The sequence below is a fragment of the Numida meleagris genome, chromosome 5 (assembly GCF_002078875.1).
Source record: "Numida meleagris isolate 19003 breed g44 Domestic line chromosome 5, NumMel1.0, whole genome shotgun sequence".
Lineage (NCBI taxonomy): Eukaryota > Metazoa > Chordata > Aves > Galliformes > Numididae > Numida > Numida meleagris.
Window position 1 is genome coordinate 55,785,384 of NC_034413.1, and position 19,428 is coordinate 55,804,811.

General features: G+C 37.4%; 1 long non-coding RNA gene across 5 annotated transcripts in view; it reads left to right on the forward strand.

The window, feature by feature from the left end:
- Positions 1 to 19,206, forward strand: part of LOC110399710 — a 124,195-nt gene extending 104,989 nt beyond the window's left edge. For 2 of the 5 annotated variants that reach the window (XR_002439370.1, XR_002439371.1), the window contains exons 5-7: positions 14,365 to 14,462; positions 17,184 to 17,233; positions 18,847 to 19,206. This is a non-coding gene — a long non-coding RNA (uncharacterized LOC110399710). Of the gene's footprint in view, positions 1 to 6,582; positions 6,706 to 14,364; positions 14,463 to 17,183; positions 17,234 to 18,846 lie in introns of all 5 variants that reach the window. The other 3 variants (XR_002439369.1, XR_002439372.1, XR_002439373.1) reach the window with 3 other exon arrangements.

The window sequence follows — 19,428 nt, forward strand, 5'->3', positions numbered from 1 at the left end:
AATCTGAGGGCCTCTTGAGCACTGTAAGGACAAGTTCAGTGTTTTATATTTATCAGCCCAAGCTTAAGAGTGCATTTGTACCACCAATAAAAAGCTAACTTCCCTGACCTTTTCCCACCTCAGAAAAGGTGAAAAGGAAATACTCCAGAGGCTGGAGTAGAAGGCAATAGCTATGGGGATTTCTTCTTGAAGTTCCCAGTGTGGCCTCTAAACAAACCTAAAGCCACCCTAGCTCCAGAGTAACAGAAAACAACTGCAAACTCCTTATGAATCCAAACTGCAGGATTAGTTCAGTTACACTCTCAAAAAAGTACTTTATTCACTCTACCATAGCATGTAGTAATCCTTGGTTTGTTTATGGAGTCTAAAACTCTGTGGGCTTGGACTCTAGTGAAGTCAAACTTAAAAATGTGCTTGAGTTAAGATCAAATTAGGATCACTATCCTTTCACAAATGTTCAACTTTAAATAGACTTCAGATTCCTGTGGCTAGATTCCCCAGACTAAATGAGCTGCCCTTGGCAAGGGACTGCAAAATGGAAGAGGAAGTGAAGGCTTTAAAGCATTTGTGGTTCCCCCTGTCCCAGCTGGCTGAAAGTCAATCCGATTGCAGCTTGGTGTGCTCAGATGCCCCTGGCCCCCAGGAGCTGATCTGGCAGCCAGCAGCTGGTGCAGGCAAGAAGGCAAGAGCCGATCGCTGCTTGGTGCTGGCCTGGGGCAGGAGAGGCAGCCCTGGGCTGAGGTATGCTTCTGTAAGGGAGGAGGATGTTAAGAATCTTTTTGTGTGCAGAATGAATTCATACTACCTCTAAGAAAACAATCTTAGTGTAAACTGGACACACTTTTTACATCATCCTTAAGAAGAAATTTGGAGGGACAGAAGGTCAACGAGAGGATTTGGGAAGGAGCAGGTCAGATGTGAGAGACAGTGGGAGAGAATGCTGGACACTGATGGAGACTGATGTTATTGGTACAAGAAGGTCATGTAATTAACAATAACTTATGTTGCTTATAACTTAATGTGCAGAGAGCTACAGCTCATGTTTGACAAATGGGTTCTGACTATAATGTACTTCATTTGGAATGCCTCAGTTCCTAAGAGCATATAAGGGGACAGATGTTTAAATGTGCTGAACACAATGACTCTGTAAATTAATGAAAGCTTTCATCTTGTGAACTAATGAAAAGCAAGGCCTCAGGGCCTGAAGTTTGAAATCAAGGGGCATCGCATCTAAAAATCTCATCCTCATTGCACACCAGTGTCTCTGTTTACCAAAATGAACAAATAAATAAATTAAATTAAATACTTATATGTATTTGGCATATACTTTCAAATGTATTTAACAATATTTCAGATATATTTTGAAAGCAACAAAAAAACATAAGTATGTGGTAACAGCAGTATGCAGTTGTTTTAACCTTCTGTATCTGCTCTGCTGACACAAATTTTGGAATCTGTTGTGTATAAACTAGAATCAACTTAGTGCAGTGTTTACAGTACAAACCTGGGGGCAGAATATTACAACAAATCCTCAAATCCTTTTGTGTGAAGAGAGTGAAAGGAATGAAACAACACAGCCACTGATTTAGGGAAAGTGAAACAAACCATACAAATATTCATGACCCATCTGGATACCTACCTGTGTGACCTATTGTAGGGCACGTGCTTTATCAGCGTGGTTGTACTTGATGGTCTCTTGAGGTCCCTTCCAACCTCTGCAATTCTGTGATTCTGTGAAAAGTTTTTCAGTAGGCATTAGTATATAAATTAAGATAGAAATTTCCCATTATTTTGGAGCATATATTATCTAAGAATGAAAAACAAACAAACAAGTGGAAAGCAATAACAAAGAAAGAACTTGTCAAAGCCACAGTCATTCCCCTACATTTAGCAGGCAGAATATAGACATGGAAAAACAATCCCAAAGCAAATAAAGTGACTTCAGTCAGATTCATAATCTCCCTCTCCCCTTTTTTTTTTTCCCTTTAAACACAATTTATTCCTGTGTTTGACTTTCTAAGAGCTTACGGAAGTTTTGAACCATGAATTGAAAGCATGGAAGAGTCAATAACTAGGCAAATGTCTTCTTGTGGCTGATATCATTTTTCTTGAAGGTTAAAGGCAAAAGTACTATGATTTGTAACTCGTAAGTTAAATTCTTTGCTATTTTTACTACAATTCTTCTTTATTAACTGAATTTTCTTCAGCAATAACCAAGGGATTTTAAAAATGGAAACATGAACAGATTAAGCTAGAAATGAAATCCAACTTCTCTCTAAAGAAATCTTTCAAGATGCTTTCAGAAATTCATGGTATTGAGTTGCTCCTTTTAGCTCTCCAGTAAAGAACGTTAACCAAATGTTACAGGTAGGCTGTAACGTAACGTCTTCCTCCCTCCAGAAGGAGGATTGTTTGCACCATACAGTCCTTTGTGCTATATTCTGTTGGGATACCAAGTGTAGATTTCTGTGGATTTGGTCCTCTAGTGAGTGGGAGATTGAGAAAATTCTTCCTTACTCTCTTATAATTTTATCAAACACAGTCTCCTTCTGCCAGAATAGAAATGTCTCCCACTCAGACTCTTTACCACAAATCAAAAAGCATATGGATTTCTTTTACATATTTCTGCTATATGTTCTTTTTCCACTGATTTCTGCCATTTTTTCCCCTTTGGTAATTATGTATATCAGCTCACATCCTTCTACCTCATGGTCTCAGTTTATTCCAATTCATCTACAATCAATAAGGTGCATAGTATTTACATTAATCTTTTTTCATCCTGGTAGCAGGATCACGCGGTCAGGGAGAGGAAGCTACAGGCTTTGGGCCACTGCCCAAAGCAAATTAACTGACAGAGTCATCACATACTTTAGATAAAGTGTTCACAGAGTGGTTCTAATTTTATAGTTCTCAGCGCCAGCTGATACACCTTTGAAATTGCACACAGTGATGAAGTGTCTTTTGAATAACTGCTCAGTTATTTCCCAAATATGCTTAGCTCCCATTAACACTCTGTAAACTCTTATATTTTTAAATCAAATTAAGCTGATTTTATCAGGGAAAGGAACACAAAGTCTCTCAAACCACAACTTTTTCTGTGATCCTTTAATATAAAGTCAACTATAGCCATTTTATCAAATGAAACTTTTAAAATAGACTTGTCAGCTGTTTATGCCAACATTGACGCTAAAATTAATTTTCGTAGTTGAATCACACGTCTCAAAAGAAATTGGAAGTGATGGAAACACTGCAACAAAAACAGTAGAGTTTGCAAGACTAATTTGACTATGTAATACAAAATTCATTTTCTCCACGTTCAAAACCCCTCCAGTGGAGTTTAAGTTCCACTAGTATAAATCAGCAGGTTTCTGCAGAGCTACACTGGCTTACTCCCAGTCACCTTCAAACGCTGGAAAGAGTTTACATATTTTGCAAGTATATTTCATGCCCTTCAGGAGTTTTGCTGTAAGCAGATGGACTCTAGATTCATAGTGCTTCATTCTTTGGTTACTGCTGAAATTCACAAAAGTACCAGCGTGAATGGATTAAAAGTTAAAATCCCATCCCTAATTATTACTTTCATTTTACAGAGATGCACCATGCCTGGCCAACAGTATTCCCACCTTTATCTAGGTACCAAGTTTACTTCTTAGATAATGAAAAATCATTAATATCACTCATTGAGAAAGGAAAGACACTACATTTATTTTATGCTTTATATCTTTGACGCAAACCTGGGAGACCCTAAGCTTTCTTGCCATTTCAGTCAGATTAGCAAGGAGTCTAACATCAAAGCAGGACTCTGAATGTGTATTTTTCCATGAGCTCTGTAACTCTTCAGATGGAGGAGAGTCTCCTACAAACTCTGGTCCATAGTGCAACTTCTAGTGATTTCCACTGTAATGCAACACTTTTAGCAAAAAACATATACATTTTACTCTATTAAGCTTATTTTTTTTTTAATCTGAAAGACCATCTTAAATTTTATTTGTGTTTTATATTGAGTAAAATCAGATGTTTGTTGTCCTGAATGAATTACTGAGTACTTTATTTGCTGAATTAAGCATAAGAAACAAAGCATGTTCCTCATGCATTAGACCTAAAGGTCCTGAAAGTTCTTAACAACATTGCTGTCTCTGTAGTTTGCACAATCATGCATGCAATGTACTGAGTATGTGGGATGAAGTAGTTAAAATTATAGTAGAAAGTAGGGAATTTTGTGTCTTGGATGTGTTTATGTAATATATCTTAGACAGCTGTCAGTGGAGGCGTTGCATTGCACTGTTATGTTCCTGCAAACAGCAAGTAGAAACCTCAGAGGTTGTGTCATATTTCCCTATGTTTTTGTCCTTAAAAAAGGTAGTAGGATCTGTATTTCTTCTCGTTCTTTAACAATGTGAAGCAGGCATCCATTCCTCTCATGACATTGTGATGAGCTGTCAGAATCACGTATATGGGGTCCTCAGTGAGGCCATGCAAAAGTGTACACACGCTTTGAAGGCTTGGCCCAAGCTATTTTGTTTTTGTATCTTTGCCAAAGAATGCTAACTATTTTCGAAGGCTATTTACAAGTCAGAGGAAGTTCCCACCAGATTAGAAGAGACTTAAGGAAATTTAAAACCTGGGCCAAGCCATTCCACAGCACAGAATCTTTTAAATCTGCACATGAAGTTCTTGCATCTATAAAGAGTTCTTTTTGATAAGGAAACATACTTGAAATGAATGTATTGAAGCTGTATAATATGATGTTGCTGGATCTTCGTCTTTGACATAGGCTGTTGTTACGGTCCGTGTGGTTGGTAATGTAAACAAAGTGCTGTAGGTCTGTTTTGATGAAAGACTGGCCAGACGGCCATCCTGCTGCTGGGTAGCGGGAAATGCTCAGAGTAGCAGTTGTAAAGATTGTAGTATCATTTTACTATAACCTGAGACATGAAATGAACTGGCTAAATAAGCAGAGTAAATCTGACCAACCTTAACCTAGCCAAAACGTTACATAGTGTAATTTTATTAATCTGACTGTAATTCTTTGTTCTCTGCTATTTCTTCCTCTATAATAAAGAAATAAAGTCTCCATGACACATAAAACAAGTTGTAAAAACGAACTGGAGACATGTTTTTGTAACATACTGAGTGTTTGAAGTTGTAATAATTTAAAGGAAGATACAGGACTCATCCCCACTCGACCAGTCATACTACAGATGTTCTGCATGTCTTGAATGTATGACATACAAGAAAGAATGAGTAATTCCAAAGATCAGTAAAATTTGTTCAATAAATTTTTACTCTAGCCAACAAAAGAGCAATTACTTCTTCCTTATACCTTCCTTACCTTCCTTATATCTTACCTTTTAACCATGGTAGGATGCACAAGAACAATAAATGAAAGCATATTTATATGTGCAAATGTACTTATATATATGCACTTACACATACTCACACATATGTTTTCATATATATAGATATATATGCATTTACTGGGAAAGTGCGAACCACAGTTTTTGACCAAAAGTTAATTACATGAAAAAGAGATTTCTTGGGAGATCTATGGAGCCCAAGAGCATAGGATATCCAGAGTCTGATGCCGTCTTCTCAAACATCTTGATACTGTCCCTTCATGATTATACTCCTCACTCAAGAATATACAAAAGCCTGTTTAGACTCCAGATATTGAATCCTTTTTTACTTTGGAGCTACTTCAATTCTGTATCTAAACAGTACATGTAGTGACAGATCCTCTCTTTTTTTCATTCTTTGGTTAAATATTAATGAATGACACAAAATGTTCAAAAGTTATAATAATGATGACAACTGGATAGACATGTTCAAATGAGTTATCCATCTCTTTCTTATTTTATCTTCTTGCTTTATCTAGTGGTTCAATTGCCATCATTTGATATAAATGGCAAAGGGCTTCCCCTGATTTCTAAATATTTTTAAATAATATTTTTATTCCGTTGGGATTCTGTGATTGAATCAGCCTTGATCTTAAAAGAAGGAAAAATACTGACTTCCATCCCAATGCAAATTCAATATTCAAATTAATGATTAAGCTATGGAAGTCTATTTATACTACAAAAGAGATCACTGGACAAAGTTCTCTTTCAGCAAAGTATACTTTTCTTAAGAAGTTGATTAATACAATGTCTTTTATATTTATACATCATGTAATTAACATGCATAAATATTTTTGGGCACATAAAAAGGCTATTTACTTCAAATTGAGCAAAGAGAATCATTACCTAAGATTATTACTTCTTTAATTTCTTGAGCAGTTGTAAAATGTAAATAGCAGAAGACTTTCAATTTATTCCTTCACGTCTAACATGCAAAATAACTTACCTTTTAAACAGGCACATTAATGGAGGTCTTGTGGCTCTTATTCTTAAAGGGGTTTTAGGCCAAATTCTGATTTGCAATTGTATTTATGTCAGCAAATGTTACCCTGTTGCAAGTTGGGCACATGGCCTTCTATCTTCTGGGCTAATGAGAAACCTTAGCTGCTCAGCTAGAGCAATCCCTGCTGTATGCCATCCTGTGGAAAACAGATTTGTATGACTTTTGATATCTCTTTCTCTAAAGATCTGAAGAAGGTTGCTCTTTGCCACTTGCAGCCACGCTGGTCAAATAAGCTCATTCTGCACCACAGATCAGGATGTGCTGTGGAAACTTCTCAACCTGGAAGAAAGAGCTGACTCGTGATGGGTGAGTGGCAATGCTCAAAAAAGGTCATGTCAGCAAGTTGGCTGCATTCATCTAGGCAGATATTCCAGAGTAAATCTTTTGCGTAGAGGAGTACCTGTGTTATCCACATAAATATATCTGTAAGAATCATTCTGTTACTGACATTTACATTAGTGGAATCTTCTTGGGCTCTTATTAGTTTTTTTCGTATCCTATTTTATCTTACCTGATTCTGTGGTAAAGCTGAGTTGAAGCCATGCATTTTGCATATTGCCACCAAGGCTCGCTGTCTGTCCCTTCTGTATTTGCAGTGATGTTTCTACAACTCTAACACTGAGAATGACTCTTCTTGCATTGTTCTCAAAAAAGGGGCATTTCCAGAATCAAAGATATACATTCTGTATTCTTAATGCCTTTGTGACACTTATTGTAAGTAGGAAAAGTTGAAGCATAGGTGTCTTTTATTTAGCCGAAGCTGGCATGTATCAATCACTGCCAACAGATGAGCAATTGTTAACATGGTGTCAATATGTATTTTAAAGGAATTCATTTCTGGATTCTTATACCAGGATTATAGCTGAACTAGTTGATCTTTTTTCTCTACTTGTTACTGAAATGAAAAATATCTTGAGCTGGAATTTTATCTGTTTTTTTTCTTTTTTCCTAAAAGTAATAAGACCACTACAGAAAATGGTATGTCAGCCTTCCCATTATAAACCAGAGTTGCTCAAGCAAGAGAGGATTTTATTTGTAAAGTTCAATCATATATTTTTATCAAATACAAATGATAATAATGAAATGTTCCTATAAATGTCAGCACTTTATCATTCTTACTCTCAAACCCAAAATCCTTTAAAGAAAAAATAAAATGAAGCACACAAAGACAAATGTTGAGCTTAGCGAGATGTGAATTTGCAGTCAATATTTTACAGACCAAATACCATTTGAACGGAACAGTAGAAAAAATATTATAAGTTCTTTTATTTAAACTAAATAAAATATTTATGTAGGAGAAGTTCTGTAGGACACAAAGGTGAGCATTCAACAAGCCTGGCTGCCTGTTTTCCTCTGTTCAGTACTATGGTAAGCAAAACTGTGACTCACAGAACAAGAGCTTAATACATATTTAGTTATGTGGGTGGATCCTCTCACTGATGTTGACTAGTGACAGCCAGCTGTCTGTCTAACCTGTGTAGTAATCACTGATAAACTCTAAACGCAATATCCCTTACCTTCATTCCTAGGAAAGACCCATATATCATCTGTGGCAGTACAGAGATCCCCTTTCGAGTGCAATAGAAAATTTAACCAAAATAGTCTTGAAGTAATGAAGAAGTACAGTTTAAGGCTGAGAAAACTGATCAGCAGCATGTTTTTCCCACAGACAAAGTTCATTTATCCAACCTGCCTCTTCTCCCCACTCAGACTTTTCATAGATCTAAGTGATTTAAAACCTCTATCACATTATTTAGCAGGGAGAAATTGAGCAGGAAGACACAAACAGTATCTAATACGGCACTGGACATCAAAGAAGTTCCAACGTATTTAGAGAAGACTCTATAGGACCTTACAGATTGGAAGAAAACTACAAGAGCATAAATTCATAAATAGCAAGCATGGAATTGCTTGTCTACGTTCAATATTTCTAAAAACATGAGTGAAAAACAGGTTTGGTCTCATCATGGTGGTCTGAATGCAAACTGAGATATTACTAACTCAATAATGTTTTCTGATACTGTTTACATTGTAGGAGAATATTAATTGCTTCAGCCTGGGTGAACCTTTACTAGCTGAAAAGACAGTCCATGTAAATTAAACTGCATATTTTTAAACTCAGGTCAGAGTGGGTCAGGCAATACTCAGTACTGTTTTATTAAGTTACATGTTTTTCCTTGCATTATTTACCTAACGTAACTTTAAATGTATTCTCAGATCCTTGTTTTCCTTCAGTTCTTCTTTCTATCCATTATGTACACCACTAAAAAAATATATCTGCTACTCACGCAAATCTATTATTCTCTTCCCCACCACATACTCCCTTTTTCTGTTCGCCTGGTTCTTGGATTTCACCCTTTCTTCTCCCACGTATTCTTTTCAATCTTCTCCTTTTTTCAAAGTCTTTTTGCTCACCTTTCTCATGTGTCTATCAGTACTATGAACCCCTTCTGCAGCTCAAAAGACATTCAAGAGATATTGGGATTTGTACAACCAATGAGCTGCCTTTTCTTCCCATCCTACCCCACTTAGCCCTTTATTTAGTGTGAGCGGGTGGTAGTTACTCATTAAATCACAGGAGAGAAGAAAGTGGGGAATGGCTGTCAGGGCACAGACAGAAAGCTGTTGTCAGTTCTTGGCAGCCTGCTGAATATATACATGCAGTTAAGAGTAACCCATATGAAGGCACATTTCCAATAAAAGCAACCAAACACAAAACAGAGCAAAGAAAAAAACACCAAAGAAATCATCCCCAAATCCCAAAGTAATGAGCAGTGCCCTTGGGCTCCAGTTCTAGTCTGTTGTTCACTGACATAAGTTCAATTTCAGTTGTGAACACCAGGTTAATACTAGCTTGGTCTGGCTTAAGGTTTGTTCTGTTGAGATTTTACCAGCTGTCTCCTTTCTTCCATGCAAAGAGTGTGGTGAGCATAGCTCTCTTGATAACCCTCAACAGTTGCTCCACAGATGGGTTCTGACTGTGTAGGAGGGCCGACCAAAAGACAGTGCTTCTCAGAAGGGCAACAAGCCTGCACAGAACTTTGTGTTTCTCTGCTTCCAGTTAGCTAACTAGCTAGTTACCAACCAGCAAGTTTAGAAGCAGGTCAAGTATTTCTGCTTGACAGTGTGGAGCTCACCACCAGCGAAAAACCAGGCATGCCAGAGTGCTAATGCCTGCTGCATGCTCTGGCTTCCATCAGATGGATATGCAGTCAGAGCAGCCCAAGCCTTTACGCTCATGGTCTCTGAGCATAGAGGGGTGGCTGCAGGTTCTCCAGCATTAACAGTATTGATGTTCGTCCTCAGAGCGAACAGCCTCCTTTTGTTACTCACACATTGATTTACAAAGTGCTTTTCTTACCTTCGAATGCATGAAGAACCATCACCTCTTTTAAAACCTCAAGCTGTTTGATGCTCTTAAATAACTGAAGTTCGGGATTTTCGGTTGTTGTTACTTGTTTTGGCAGTAAGTTTCTTTCAAGAGCAAATTCACTCAAAGCTTAGAAAGTCATTACTGTGACTCCTATGGCACTTCTAAACAAACTGCAAGTGTGTTTTCCTTCTAATACAACAGTCACTCAAGGCACTGTTTACTGAAGGGCACAAGTCATGTTAGTTTAATTTTTTTTTTGACATCCAATCTTTGCAAGTTATTTAAACCAGAGGAAGAAAAAATGTATTTCCCAATGCCCTTGTTTTTTTTTGTACAGGCAGCAAAAACGATCGTTGAAAGAACCATTTTTCTTTTTGCAGGTGAGAACAGTCCTTTGAAGTATTTTAATGAAAAAAAGAAAAAAGAAAAAAAAAAAACAAAGAAAGAAGGAAAGAAAGTGGTTGGAGAGCCAGCAGGACCCATGTGTAATGCATTCCTGATCCATGCATTTGTGACCTCCAGGGCTGATTATTGTAATTTATTTTACCTAACAACGTTGCCAGGTGCTTAGGGAAAAAAGCCTTCAGCTAGTAAAAAATGTAGCAGCTTGTTTCCTCTGCTAAACAGATCCGAATGAAGGAGCCCTCTCTTCTCTGCCTGTGCGGGCTTCTTGTGCATAAATACTAGCTGTATGCCTCTACCCTCACACTGAAAGATACGTCTGAGAAATCTCCTCTCCAGCCATAACCACTGGTTCTCACAGCAGCTCTATTTCTTGCAATAGTTTAATTATAGACCAGTGATGCAGGAAGGTTTGTGGATGTGGAAGACAGCTGCAGTACAACATGGTCTTTCTTATTTTTTAGTATATTATTCTGAGTCCTCAGAAATGGTTTGGCACATAATTTTTTTTATTATTATTATGTTAACTATCTTGACAACATACACTCTGGAAAAAAAAGGAATGGAAAAATAAAAACAATGAGCAAGCCATTTTTAGTAACACCTAACCTTATGCTGTAAGCAAAGAAGTCAGTGAGAGAGTGTTGCTGTTGTCATTTGCTGCTGACTGCAGTCAAGTGGTGTTTGCTGTCTGTGTACTTCCTACCTATGAGAGGGGTGTTCCAGGAACATCCCAGTAACGGAGCTGATATGTGACAGTTTAAGATGAAATTTATTCTTGTAGTTTCACGAGTTTATAGCAAGCGACATTATGTATTAGGCACATGTAATCTAGAGCCAATTTATCAATTTTAATATGTTTATATATTACAGATACAGATTGTCAATTTAGTTTGAGGTGGAATTATTTCATTTCTCATAAGCTAATAAGGAGTTCTATATTAGCTACTGTATTGTATTAGAGTGTGAGACATGTCTTTTAAGAATCAAGGCCAAAACCACAGTTATTATTTCTTCTTATCAACAATCAGCTTTCACATGCAATTACAGCTTATGCATATTTTATAACAAGCATTTGGAGCACATGCTGATTATGTAGTACTTGCTCAATGCATTGTAATATCCAAGAATGCTTGTGGCAATACGTGGTGTTGTGAGGTCTTTCAGTAAGAAGGAATCATCTTCATTTTAATCGCTTACATAAACCAGCATTTTTTGCTGATGACCTTGCTATATCTTGTTTGTTTCAATTATTAATATGTAAAGAGAGGCAAAATATTTCTGCCTGCATGTCTTATCTGTATGTTGGCACTGCGTCACTATGTGAAAACAGAAATGCTACAACAGAGGCACAGCCATGTGGAAAGGGACATGCAGTTTCTCCAGGGTCCAAACACATAGCCTGCATCTGCTAATGACTTATTCCAGATACTTCAGTGAACCACACAAAAAAAAAACACAAAAAGGAAATTTTCATCTTCACCTGCAGTAGTAAGCTGGCAGACAACTTTTGCTTTGGAACGTGAATGCTTGTATGTCTCAAAGCGGTATTGACCTGTCTAATTTATCCCATTTAATTCCCATTTTTGTCATGCATATAAGCAACGTTTTCTTTAGCTGTGCTCAAAGTGCCACCAGTATACTATGAGAACTGTATCTACAGGGTGATGAGCCATGAGATACGCAGCATCAAAGAAAACTGAGTTCATATGGCACCAGCTTTCTTTCCACCTTTTAGTTCTGATCCATCTCTTACAATGAAGAATGAGGGCTGCATGGCACGGAATAAACTTCTCCAACTTTGCTTCAGTCAAGGACTTTTCAGTGTCAGGGAATCAACATCTGTCCCTTTAAGACTTCCTTCCATCTTCTTCATGCTGTCTCAGCAATGTTCAGCAGAAAGCACTAGAGCCAAGGGCTTGGGTCAGAATGTGCAATCATGTTTTGAATTCTACTATGCTTTTGGCTGAGATAGTAAGTCACGGCTGTGGGTTCCACAGCTTGATCCTAGGCTTCATTGTCAAAGTCATCATGAAGATCAGTAATTTAATGAGATACCAGCCAAGCCCAGGAAGTGTTATAAAAGTGCAGGTGATTCTTGGGAAACTTTTGTTTAGGGAGCACTAATTTTTCAAGAAGAGTTTTTCAGAGCTTTTATTTATCTTTGTCCAAATTCAGTTTAACATTCTGCTTTCTTCGCATGACACTCCAGCCTAATATTAATGTTTTCAAAATGGAGAAACTCTGAACACAAATGAAGATGTTCTTACCATTATCTGAGCACAAAATAACATTTTGCCTGGGTATTTTTGTCTGTTTGTTTGTTTGTTTGCTGGTTTTGGTTCTGCTTTCAGGGGTAAGGCCAAAACCCTGTCTGCTTGGAGGATGATGACAAAGCTTTCAGGGACCTTAATAGAAGTTTGCCAAGATTAAATTTATGTGACAGAGCTGTATGTGAGTGACAAAAATGTTAGAGACAGGTAAATGAAACCGTTCAGCTGTACACCTATGAAATGCCATAGAATTCGATTTTTTGACATATGGCTTTCAAATTCAGCTATTCTACTGCAGTGTATGGCAATGTATTTCTGCTCATCATGTGTTCTGTGGGAGTTTTCCTACGCAGTATTTTAGAACTTCTAATGTGCACAGCCTCCTGTGAAAATGCTTCTTTTAAGACTGAAGTTTACCTCCCTATCAAGAAAAGCAAGAACTGTAGCAGACAAAATCCCCAGAATTCTTTTTTAACTCCAGAGAAATCTTGAAGTACATGGGCAGCAGCTTCAAAATGTAAGAAAAAAATTTGTCTTGTCTGTTTCATAGCAATTCACTGTCTTCTATCTTTTAAGGACACAACCTGAAGGAAATCAGTAATGAATTCCAAATCATAGTTTTGGCTTGAAACTAGGAATTTTTAGTTCTTTCACACTGCTAGATTACTTTATATCTTTATATTTGAGAGAGCTGTGGCATTAGAGAAACTTGGGTTTTGTGGGTTTTCTTGACGTTGTTTCTGAAAGGTAGTATTTCTGTTTCCTCAGTATATTGGTGTTCTTCTGAAAAACAATTGATTTCACATTGAGCTTTTTCCTAAGCTCTATTTTGGCATATGTGATACAATTTAATCAACTTCCCTGTGAAAACAAGCCCCTAGAATTCTGATGTGTTGTTTGCAAGGTTATGTGAATGCAGTCCCAGCAGTTCAACTTTATCATGACAGCACACAGTTCTGGTGTGGCACAGATTACCAATCTGCTTCAGAAATGACTTTTCCCATCTGAAATCTTCACTGTGGAAAAGAATGTATGTATGTATTAATTCATTGTCAAAGGAGCAGGCTCTGCATCTATCTAAATTAAAGCATAACTTACAGTCTCTTGTGAATAACTGAATAAGTTGGTTCAATGTTAGGTCACAGTGGAACATAGACTGCAAGAGGAATACATAAAAGCTCTGAAGGGAGCAAAGAGACTTTATTCTGGAATGGTGAACATCGTTGCCAGAGTAACATAAACCTTGTGTGTTTTCACAAGGAAATGAGTCACTTGTTTCTGTTGGCCGGAACTCTGTTTTCTTTTAATTTCATATTTTAGCTGCCTAATATAGTTTGAAAGAACTCTTGGGTTGCAGTCTTTGAGCTAAGAAACCTCGTTAATTAAAGCAAAGCAGAAGGGTAGCATAGTAGTCACACAGAATCAAATAAAATTGACAGTAAATATGACATTATCACATGTTGCGTGAAGAAAAGTACGAAATGTTTGCTGTGCAATTCTGTAAACTATTTATGTACTTCTGAAAAGAAGATTCATCTTCACATTTTTCATGTGTATGTCTGTGTGCACACATACATCTGTGGCTTGTGCTCTTCATGAAACTAATTTGGGAGTTCCCTCCTTGCAAGTGCAATACTGGTTAATGGTTAAGTTAAGGACACACATCCTAGCTGTCATCAGTGGATGGACTATATTAATGCTAAAGATGACGGACCAGATCCATACAAACAGTAAGGCAGTATTTCCCTTCTTTGGATCAGCATCTCAGAACCACTGAGTTTCCTGTCCATCTGCCTAGTGCTTATGCCACAGCAAGCAGTCCTGCAGCGTGCCACCCCTCCTTGGTGAGGCGTCCTCATGAGACTTAAGATCAGCACAGCTCATTCCTAAATCACTTTCTATTTTCTCTCCTTACAGCTCCAATCTATGGAGGTTGTGCCAAGCAAAATAAGTAACACAGACTGTTCGAGCAATTCTCAACTACAGTGGAGTCTCTGAAGGAGCATAGCTGGCTGGTACAACATAGAGTACTTTATCCTGTATATAATTTGGGCAGAAACTCCATGTATCTCCCTTCACTGCTACAGCCTTAAATGGAAGTAGCAGAGAATGAGGGCCAAATATATCCAGTTGAAAATTAAAGTATATATTACTACGACCCTTTCCAATGGCATACATGTATATGCATAAACATTGCACACCTGTGCAAATGTATGTAACTGTTTAGACATCTGAGTAGTTTTTAATTTCATATTTGTGTATGTGTATAGGTATAGCAGATGATCATGCATTTATTGCATCATGAGTACCAACAAAGCAAATTTCTTTTCCCATGGGTAAAGATTACTCAAAAATCAGTGCTTCATGCTTAGATGAGCACACTGGAAAACACTGAAGAAATGCTAATCTGTTCTGTTCCGAAAACAGCATTTGCATGCACATTCAGACTCACCTGAGGATCTTAAAGACTATGTTTATCAATTAAATATTGAGTCACGCCTTTGACAACCTGACAAAAACACATAGGTATTTTTAAATAATTTCATTGTGGATCAAAGGAGAAGGTGAGAAACTAACTACGTGTTTAAGGTCATGACTAAAAGCAAAAAAGTCCTGGCCTGAACCAGGACCTTGCAAGAACAGTTTGGACACAGGTAGATAGTCAGGACTTTCCGAGCACATTCTGAATGTTATAAATCCCCCTAAAAAGCACAGTGGATGATATTCAGACGTGTACAAGTGTAACTGAACTGATGACTGCAGCATGAGGACTCTTGTTTATTTTGAAATGTGTAATAGAGAGTAAATAGGGATTAAAGATGGTCAGACAGAAAGTATAGAGAAAACATCTTAAAGCATTTAGAATATAGCAAACTCATTGTCTCCCCTGCACAAAAGACTAATTCTTTTTTCCTCTCCAAAAATAGCTTAGCATATAAAAATAGGTAAAGACATAAACTGAAGGAGTGCTTTGCATACAAGTGCTGGAGACTGGCTTTCTCTGACAAAGAGCTATCGTAAAAGAATGTGGCAGTTTAAAAGCAACTTTAACATGAAGTCTTTGTTAAACATATGATGGTTAATTTAATTATGTTTTCCTTTCAATGACTCTGCCCTACCTGATCAATGCAGATTATATGCCTGAATGTTTTGACAGCTGCATGGATTGTAGAGTGTTTGAATACCCTAAAAATAAGATGGCTCTACTATAACTTTTTACTCAGGTTTTTGCTCTTTGCTTCACCCATTCTGTCCAGTTCAAACAGGTGGAGAAGTGATGGAAAATGCACAGCAAATGTTGTTCATGTGAGGGTTGTTATTTTGCCGATGATAAATAACCTACATTGTTTGTTTCTGTTTTATAGCCACACAAGTTTCACATTTGTAATGAATTATTTACAGTTTCAGAGGAATGCTGTTTCTGTGGAAGTCTACAGGAATATGGAATCTGTTCCTATAAAATGCCTGAATACTTCTCTAGGCCATTTCAAGCTAACAGCTCCAATCATCTTTGGAGATAGAGCTCAGAATCTTGAATTCAGTATATGGACTCAGTGCATGGGTACTTTGCCAGATGGGTTGTCAGATTTTGGGAACATTTAACAAAAATATATAGGACAGATGCTATCACTGATGCTCATGTTTAGGATCAAATACTATTAAATACTAACTAAATGTTCCCAAAAAAGAGATCTCACAGACTCACCGTTAAAATGCCCAACGAAGGCTTTTTACCTCAGGTCAGAACTGTCCCACCCACTCTATTCAGTGTCACTTACACAATTACATAGCAGATGACTCATGAGCACTGACAAGCAAAATCTGTAAAACACTTTTTGCCTGTGTCTGTGCAGGTTTTGTCTTTCAACAGGTACTCCTTCTGAAGATGGTGGAGACATAAAGATTCTTTTCAAGTATTCCTCTCAGTATAAACATGTTCTTTAATGTCCAAATCATATTTTTCTAGGAATGATGTAAAAGTAGGTATATGCAGCTTCCAGAAGGAGACCGGAATGATGTGAAGTCAAAAAATAATATGGAAACTCACAGATTGCTCCATGTAGTCAGTTCCCCTTGAAGAAAACGTAATACTTCTTGCATATTGACATGTCAGTTTTGCATATACTTAGCAATTGCCCTAAATCATCAAGCAGGCTGGTATGTGCCTGCAGAACATGTTTTTTATGTTAATTCTTCTTTTATGAGAATGAATGATAAGTTGGAAGAAATCAAGGATCTCCTTCCTGTGCTGAGCCATAAGAACTTATCTCAATATCTACAACTGTGTGGTGGGTATATACAATACTTCTGTTTTCTGAGAAAATCTACAGTTTGCTGGTTAAATGGCAATGCCTGTGAGCAATCTGCATGTTCTTTTTTTATTTCAGTGAGAGTGAAATTTCTGTCCTTGTGGTATGGAATGCGATATAAGTCTGCCTATCAACTGACACTTAAATATGAAGCTAGTATAAAGTATGCAGCTTTAATTTCCACTCAGGAAAAGCCATTGGATGAATAGCAACAGTCTGTAAGCTCAGATTGCATTCAGCCATAGACATAGGTCTGCAGTGTTAAAGGGTTTCAGTGAAAATCAGATCAGAACATTCATTTATCCTTTTTACAGTGTCATAGCTTGTTCTGCTAAAATCTGGTGTTTTTGAAAAGGGGGGAGGAAATGAAATTATTTGAATTTTTTTTCAGTAAAATACAGTTAAGTTAGAATGTTTTCTTTTCAGCACATGAGAACAGGGATGGCGTAAACATGGACAATACTGAACAAAACCTGGTATGTACTTATGGAACTAAAAAGCAGTTTGTTTTCTCTGCTAAATCTTGTTATATTCATATAGCAGCAGGGATTGTCCTATGATTGTATGTACAATGCCTTTCATGTAATTACCAGTCAGTCTTTCATCAGCGCCTAAGGCAGAAGCGTTGTGAATGAGTTTCCTAAGTTATGAATTCAGATGCTGCACTCAGTGTAGTGATGTATTGTTGAATTTTCTTAAAAGAATCACATGTCAGCAGAATACAATTCATCATTTATACACAGTACATTTTGTTTCCAATAAATTATATAAATATCAATTAATTAGCTGTTACCACACTTAAAGAGAAATTAAAATTACCATTCAAAAGTAATAAGTAAATCAGGTACAGAGGTATAGGTGATGGAATGTCAGAACTTTGATCAACACAGTTTAAAACATTTTTGGCAGTGAAAGAATTGAGATAGTCTTTGTCTCTATGTGTCACGTAGTTTTAAATACCTCCATCTGTGCGACAGTACCCTACCTGACTCAATCCCATTACAAAACCTTACCCGTGATAGTGATAGGCAAGGAGGAATGGCTTTAAACTAAAAGAGAGGAGATTCAGATTATATATTAGGAAGAAATTTTTTACTCAGAGGATGGTAAGGCACTGACACAGTTTGTCCAGAGAAGCTGTGGATGCTCCATCCCTGGGGGTGCTCAAGGCCAGGCTGGATGGGAACCTTGGGCAGCCCAAGCTGGTGGGTGGCAGCCAGACTGCGGCAGGGGGTTGGATCAGAGTGATCTTTAACGTTCCTCCCCACCCAAGGTATTCTGTGATTCTATGATTCTGTGATTTTATCCCATTTGGAAATGCTTCATTTATCACTCCATACGAGCAAATATCACATAGCGTGATAATTTTTTTTTTAGTCAGATGTGAGGAGCTGTACCATTTGTGTATCTCCAGAAAATCTTTTCTGTTTTGACACCATTCACTTTGTCAAAAAGCTTAATTTAAGTGAAGGTCTGAAATTCCTACTGCTACATATGCACATCTCCCCTCTGCCTCTGCTATGTTTGCTGCAGCAACAGCCCTGTCCTACACTGAGTCCCAAAGAGTCTTTGTTAAAAAAGAAGGAAGAAATAAAATTTGCTCTGGTACACAGCTAGTTATGAGGATATCAGCCTCAGTTATCTTCTCTCTTTGGGAAAATTTTATCATGTAGGATGAAATTTCTGGGAAGAACTCACAACTCCCATGCAATCTTCCCTCAAGCTCAAGCATGTCCAGTAAGACTTCCCAGTTGCCATATCTGGATTTTCTTGTGGTAATTTAGAAGAAGCCACCCTTCTTCTGAGAAGTCACGAATAGGATAAACTGAGAATCTTAATTCACCAACCACCTGGAAATAATCTGCATAGCATGGTTTGGATTTCTCCTACTTTGTGCCAAAGGCTTAACACGCAACCTACTGACAGTCACAGAAGTCTTTCCACTGATGGTAAAGGGGCTTTGTATGGAGACTATCCACTGAAACTTTCTCTCTAGAAACCACAAGATGCCAAAGAACTAAAGAAACTGATTCAAACTGCACTTGATATGATGGAGCAGATACATATAGTGTTTCTTTTCAATCTGCAGGAGAAGCTCTAGGAACATGAGATGGAAAAGATGGTCCTATCTTGTTGAGCTCAGTCTCATATTGTCATCAGACACATCACATAAATGCAGCTATCTTTGCCTGCAGACTGGCAGAGCATTAACTCCTCATGGAATACCACTCCAGAATGTCACTCTGCTGAAGGCTGAAGATGTTCTTCTCCTGTCAAGGCTGATTGTGTTTATGACACCATTCACTCCTATCATATTCATGTCCCCTCCCATAAATAGCTTATTTCCCCATACACCCAGTCTTCTTACTGAGAAAGATATCTCAAGAAGTACACGATACTTAAGTCCTTGACTAAACTCTAGCATGTTAAAAATAAACATAATTCTTAATGAAGCTGTAAATGTTTTTATTGCATGGTAATTTCATACAATAACTTTTATTTTAGTTTGTAAGGAACTTCTGAAGAGAGCATTACAACAAAAGGCAAAAAAATGTCTTTGCACAGGCAATTATCAGAATAATGTGTTGTAAGACTTTAATGTTACTCTATTTTCTATTATTAGTCATCGTAAAGCCAAAACTAGTTCTCCACATTCTGTTACACAACAGTT